Consider the following 7,228-nt stretch of genomic DNA (forward strand, 5'->3'; position numbering starts at 1 on the left):
CACCGCCGCTGCAGCGAACTGGATTAGCTTTTCACAGATGGCTTCCTGGCACCGATATTATGCCCTTTGGGCTGTGCTAAATAGGCATGACCCTCCAGATGTGCACCGCCGAGGCTGTGACATCGGCCTTTGTACTTCCGTGTCACAGGTGTTTCTTTCCTGCAGTTCATCGCCGGTCGGTGACACGGTTGTAATCTTCCCTGCTTCAACAAGGATTATACATGCAGATTCCGACATATTTCGGCGCATTATTTAGTCCATAATTAATGACGCCCGTTTGAAATCGCAGTTTTCTTGCGCTCCTAAAGACTATGCAGCACTAATGGCCGCCATTAGGCAGTAACGTGTGACGCCATGATAAGGGAAGATTAAAAAACACAGCGTTAGCTTTCTTTTGCTCTAAAATAATAAATTTATAATAACCCAGAAAAGAAACAAATAACAGAGCAACTTTTGCGCTCTAAGTTGTATACTGTGCAAATACAGCACTTGATCTGCTTGCTTCTGCTTTCAAGTGCTTGTTTCTGTTTTCATCCGGGCTCCATCACATGTGTATTCTTGCCTTCGCTCGCACGGTGCAGCGTCCCAGTTTTTTCTTTCTGGTTGCATTAGGTTGTGTTTTACGGCGTGTTTTGGGTGGCTTAGTCCTCGCTATGCCAACTGTGCAATTCATAAGACAGTGCCTTACAACTTATCAAAGTGGAAACAACGTTCGCTTTCACAAGCTGCCGGCGTCAAAATCGAGACAGTATGATGCTACGAACCTCGGCCAACTGTGGCTCAGCAAACATCACGGCGTCGCCATGTCACGACAGAGACTTTTCATTGGCTGACTAAAGGTGACGTCAGCTGTACATTTGAGGGGAACGTGAGCTGGGAAATCGTATTTGTGCTTTTATAGTTATTAAATGAACCCGGACGAAGAAACGAGTCGAGGTATAGTATTGAATGGAACGGCCTGGATTCCGAATACACACGTAGTTGAAAATTTTCGGAAAACGTAAATTTCGCGGCCGAGATAGCCTGCGGGATCTATTCCCATGAACATGCGTATCATCTGCCAAATATCAACTACGAACATAACTTGGAAGGTACTTTACATGAATTTGGAAGTTTGCGTGAGCCATCGAGCACCGCCCCCTCAAAAGTGACCCACGGTGACCCCCCTACTTCCCTCACGTCACCACGCCGCAGTCAGCACAAGTTATGATGACGTGATAGCGGCCATTTTTTTTTTCTTTTTGCCGCATTTGCTCCAGCTGACTACTACGCGGCGGCTGCTCGCGAGTACGTGGCCACGGCGCGCGCATTGAAAGTTTTGTGTTTGGCGACACTGCTGTCCCGTTACCTGTTCGAACGAACTTCTTCATGTGTACTGTGCGGAAGTGCGTCACAGTTCTGTGTGCTGACGTGGTCGAGCGTTGCACACGCTAGGTGGTGATAGTTGCACCCGGCGGCTTGTCGTTTTTGGAGCTCTCTCAAACAGATACTGAGGCTGGTCGGTGGTGAGGAGCCTATAATTATTATCTGTCGCGCGCGGCAGCAAACGATGTGCCGTGTTATGACTAACAGGCCCCAAGCAACACATTGCAGAAAAAAAAGAAGCGAGGCCGCAATTTTTGTGTCAGTGCCGCTTTAAGCATGTCGCCTGCAATAACAGAGTGCGGCTGCGCCGCTTAGCGGTGGTTGCTAGCCGGAACTACGTGCAACTCTTCGACCTAAAGGTAGCAGTATAGAGTAACTCTACTTTAAGCTATTGTTAAGATGCATTACTTCCACAAAATGCACTTTCGGGGAACGTCAGTCCTTGTACCACCGTGCAAGCCCCTAATGAACGAGATCTTTATAGACTACTTTACGGATGGGTTTCGGTGCCCCCATTATGGTCCGTTAACTTTGCCGCTATGTACTTTTAACAACTAAATGAACAGTGCTACGGTGGATGATGGGATCTGACATATCTTGAAACCTCATCATCTTGCAGACCTACATATATGCTACCTAAAATCCATTATCGTCATTCTGTGAACCAAAATGTACACGTGTTTGGAAAAACCCTTATGTTTTCATTTTTTGTTACTTACAAATGCGCCTGCGTGCGCTGCTTTTCAGCCTCCTTATTGGTGTGAAGCCTATAGAAATAAGTCATGTGTTGGAAGTTAGCGCTGTGTCCGTGTCGTTCTTCTGTCCTCCGTCTTGTTCAACATTGCGCTGAAACAGGAAAACGGCATTACTTAATAGAACTTTTTGTTGGGCTAGTTGGTACATGCTTACTGAAAAACCAAAAAGACGCGTACCATCAAGGAAAAAAAGTAAGACAGGACAGTTTCTGTCCTGTCTTACTTTTTTTCCTTGATGGTACGCGTCTTTTTGGTTTTTCAACGGCATTACCGTAGCGCTCCTTTTCTCGCTCATTGTGCTCAAGCTGCTCCCAGTCGACTGACGTCCCCCGAACGACAGGTTCCTCGTTAACGATGCGTAGGCTGACAGGCAACAATGAGGCGTGAAAAGCCCACAGTAAGTTTATAAAAAGCTTTTGTGGTGTTGGGGTGCCTTTACTGGAATTAGGATTGGCAAAAGCACAACGAGCGAGAATAGAGGAGTGGTACCGTAAAACCCTACCATATTTGCGTACCGTATTTCCTTTCCTTAACTTGCTAAAAGACTCTAGTGACGAGGGATTAGCGGGGGGAGAAATGCGCGTCGCGTTTGCGTATTATATGCTGAAAGGTGCGTGGCTAATTTTCTTACATGTACTTGGCTTTGTAAGCCCTCTAGTTTAGGAAGAGTGTGAGTGAGTGAGTACGAACTTTATTCAGGTCCTGAGGTGAAAGAAAGCGGTGCCGAAGGCCCCGTCAATCAATCCGGCGGCTCCACCCAGGTCGGGGCCGGTAGACAGAGTCCTTCGGCGACGGCCCGGGCCCTCTGGACAGCCTTGAGCTGAGCTATGAGCTCTGTGCTTTGAAGCGCTGAGTCCCATGACGACTGGTCAGAAAAATCTGTACCCGCGTTGGCAGGGCACAGCCAGAGCATGTGCTCGAAATTGTTGTATTCGTGGCCACAGTGCGAGCATACAGCAGGAAAGTCAGGATTGATCCTGCTTAGTGTCGTCGGTGTTATGTATGTTCGAGTCTGCAACTGTCTGTAAGTGATTGCTTGTGCTCTGTTGAGCTTTGTGTGAGGAGGAGGAAAAGTTCGACGTCCTAACCTATGATGAGAGGTGAGTTCGTGGTATGACACGAGCGGGTCTTTGTTATCGAGGTTCCTGCAGGCTGCATTGAAGCGAGGGGGTGGACCGCAGGCGCGGAAAGTGAGCTCTCGCGCCAGTTGGTGTGCCCGCTCGTTTGGGTTGCAGGAAGAAGATCCGGAAATGTTTCCCATGTGAGCCGGGAACCATGTAATGTGTGAGGACGGGAAATTATCTTCGCCCCTTTCTTGGTAGAAGAGCTTGTTGACAACTGTAGCTGCCTTCGAAGAGACGAGGGCAGCCGAAAAAGTTCTTATGGCTGTTCTGGAGTCCGAGTAAATGATAGAGGCTCCCGTGCAGCTTTGAAGGGCCACCGCAATGGCCATTTCTTCTGCTTCGTGGGTGAAGTTGGTAACTACCGTGGCTGCGTTGACGAGCGAGCCATGGGCGTCCACCACGGAGACGGCGTAAGCGCCTCGATTCCAATATCTTGCAGCGTCAACAAAGAGGACTTGCGTTTCGTTGCGCATGATCTTGGCGAGTATGGCCTTGGCTCTCGCTTTTCTCCGTCCTTCGTTGTGGGTCGGGTGTATGTTTCTGGGAATCGGATCAACAGTTATCGCTTGCGTGGCGTTTTTGCAAAGTTGTGACTTCTCTGGCGGCATGAAGAGGGGCTGAATGCCGGCTTCCAACAAGATCTCGTTGCCCGCCCTTGAGAGCGAGAGCCGACTAATTTGGGCGTGCCGCTGTGCCTCAAACAGTTCGGTAGCTGTATTGTGCAGGCCCAATTGGAGGAGTCGTTCCGTACTAGTATTTCGAGGGAGGCTCAGGACCCTTTTCAATCCTGTTCTAATTAGTGTATCGATTTTATTGAGCTCTGTCTTCTTCCAGTTGAGGAAAGGGGCGGCGTACGTTACTTGGCTGATGAGAAAGGCGTGAAATGCTTTCATGAGGTTGTCTTCTTTCAGGCAGTCCCTTCTGTTGGCGACCCGTGATATAACCCTGGTGAAGTTGAGGACACTCTTTTCTATGCGTTTGAGTGCCTCCACGTTGTCACCGCTGTAAGCCCCAATGACCATACCGAGGACCTTGATTGTGTTACACCTGGGGATACTGCCTCCGTCCCTGGTACTTAGGTGAACGGGGAGGCAGCTAAGGGGCTGTCCCTTCCTGGGGCCGCGTTTGCACAGAAGGAGCTCTGATTTGCTGGGAGACAGCTTCAGTCCCGTATTTTTAAGAAAAGCTTCTGTGGTGTCCAGCGCTTGCTGCAGGTTCTGCTCCAGAGCGCCTAGTGGGCCGCTGGCAGACCAAATGGTAATGTCGTCCGCGTAAATCGCGTGTCCTACCCCCTGGACTCTTGAGAGTTGGTTGGACAGATCGTGCATAGCGATGTTGAAAAGAAGCGGCGAAAGCACTGACCCTTCCGGGGTGCCGATGTTGCCTAGCTTGTGCTTTCGGCTTCTGATTTGTCCAATGTTTATGGTGGCCGTTCGGTCAGCCAAAAACGATCGTACATAGTTGTGGAAATTTACTCCGAGATCTAAAGTGGAGATTTCGTGAGGATGTGTTCGTGCCTGACCGTGTCGAAGGCCTTGGTTAGGTCGAGCGCCAGGATGCCTTTTACGTCTCTGGATTTATTGTCAATGACGGCGCTCCTGATGAGGAGCATTGCGTCTTGCGTTGAGAGCGATTTTCGGAAGCCTGTGAGATTGTGGCGGAATAGGCTGTTTTCTTCAATGTGCTCAGCAATTCTGTTGGCGGCAGACGCCGGCTGCGTGTGGAGGATCGGGAGAGGAGAGCGTTGTCGCTACTTAGGTAAAAATGAAAAATATAGATACTTGAGTCCTATATAGGACTCAAACATCTAGAGGCAGCACAGCGCAGACAATATTGTCTGCGCTGTGCTGCCATAATACCACAACATTCATTCTTGCTTTTGTATTCCCTCCCTCCCCCTCCCGTTTTTTAAAGGGATACTTAACAAATATCGGAAAAAATTATGGACACATTGAAATTCCACTCGGAAGACACAACTATTCCGATAAACTGAGTTAATTTTAAAGTGAAAAGAGCAAAGAGTGGAGAGGAGGATAAGCGACCCTCCTCACCAACACTTGACGTGCACCAAAGAAATAATAAATAAAAAAAAACTGCTGGGGTTCGAACACGGGTACACCAGGATCGAAAGCGAGTGCCTTGACCACTGCGCTACGCGCCCATGCTTTACCTATATGCATTGTAGCGACGATGCAAAAAAAAGGCAAAACAACACAAAAAGGAAAACAAGAAAGAAAAAAAAGTCAACGTTTGCTTTAGGTGGGAGTGTTGAGCAATGCGAAAGAAAGAACGAAATTTAATGACTTGTACACCCATGTGGTGCCCTCAGCTCCACTTCCAATGTTTCTTCCAATAAACAACCAATGCAAGGAGCAGGGCAGCCATCACAAACGTGAAGTCGATGTCGTGAGGTGGTGCGTTTAATGTACACATGCGTTTCATGCGCCTTAAAATTAATTTTAAATATGTTCTAGACTCTGTTACTGGTAGACATTTTGTAACTGATGTGTGCCTGTGCGCGCAAATCTATCGCAGAAGTTATCTCGCCTTCAAACTTTTTTGTCACTGCTTCTTTATAAATTGCAATCTGTTTGGCAAATGCGCAGAACAACGCCAGTGCGAAATATTTGAAGCCTTTTGCATGCAGAAAAAGTGGACATAATTGCGTCAGTGTGCCTTCGCTATCGCTCCGCAGAAAGGAAATCAGAAATACCTCTCGAATATACGATTAAGCATGAGCGCCCGCACAATTATGTGTACGCACTTGTGCGGGTGCTCATGTGGCGTACCAGAATTATTTTCCTGCGAGGGGTGAGGGGGGGAGGCTCTACCATACTTACTTTTTTACGTTCGTGCGTGTGTTCGTGGATATATACACACGCACAATAAAAACATTTTCGGAAAAAGGGGGTTTGAACCCCGCCAACCTCAACCCCCCCCCCCCCTCATGGCTACGACAATGGCAAGCGCGGTTGCACACTCGCAAGCACGAGAACACTCATGCGGACGCGCACGCGCACACACAAATTACCATAATTACCGAGGGCTTGGCACCGTACCTTTTTATCGGCGTATATGCGTTCAGCACAGGCAAGCAAAGAGAAATCAACCAAGAGAAAGCGATTTGGGACAGGCATAAAAAAGTATTTTGCACAATACGGTGTCGCCGAATGTTTTTACTCACGATCGATTCTATTTTCACTCCAGCAATCCTTAGTCCCCTATGTGGCGTACGAACCGCAGTTTGAACCTCGTGATTTGTTAATCCGGGTGATACGTGACTAATTACTTCAAAAGTAAACGCGAAACAAAGGACATGCATTCAAAAGCTTTGTCAGCGCCACGAGCATTTCCGACACACCCCGATACAATGTAGGAGCAGATGTGGGCTTTCGAAACTAATAGACCCTTTTTTAATCCGCAAGTGCGCTTTCCTGCACTGCATATTCACCAAAATAATGGCGGCACCTGTCGTCCTTCAAGTGGACACGAAGTCTTAGTGAATTCGGCTGTAAACACCCTAAACACTGTAAACAGCGCAACACGCTTTCCTGCCATGCTCACTGCATGGCAAAAAAAGCCAGCTTTACAAGTATAAAAAGTATCTATAAGGCAGACAAAATCGACCGAGGAAGCTACATGGCTTTAGCTACACAATAAAGTAGCATATCAATCGAAAGAGAAATTGTCGGCCAATCTAAAACCGGGAGTCGTTTTTGAAACCTCTTTTCTAAGCTTTGCAATCGAAGTTGAAAGAGGCCGAAGTGGGTCTAAATTGAGGCAACTCTCATAGGCTGTGTGGAAATATATTCGAATGGCCTGGGAAGGAAGGCGCTTTGTGGCAAGTTATTAGAATTACGTCTAAAATGTTCGAGTGGTTCCGTAGTATCTAAAACCGTGAGTCGTTTTTGATATCGTGTCTCGTTCGTTAGATATGATTTTTTTCGTGTGCTTCCCATTCAGTTACGACGGGGCGCCCGGCCG

The sequence above is a fragment of the Rhipicephalus sanguineus genome, chromosome 6, assembly GCF_013339695.2.
Source record: "Rhipicephalus sanguineus isolate Rsan-2018 chromosome 6, BIME_Rsan_1.4, whole genome shotgun sequence".
Classification (NCBI taxonomy): domain Eukaryota; kingdom Metazoa; phylum Arthropoda; class Arachnida; order Ixodida; family Ixodidae; genus Rhipicephalus; species Rhipicephalus sanguineus.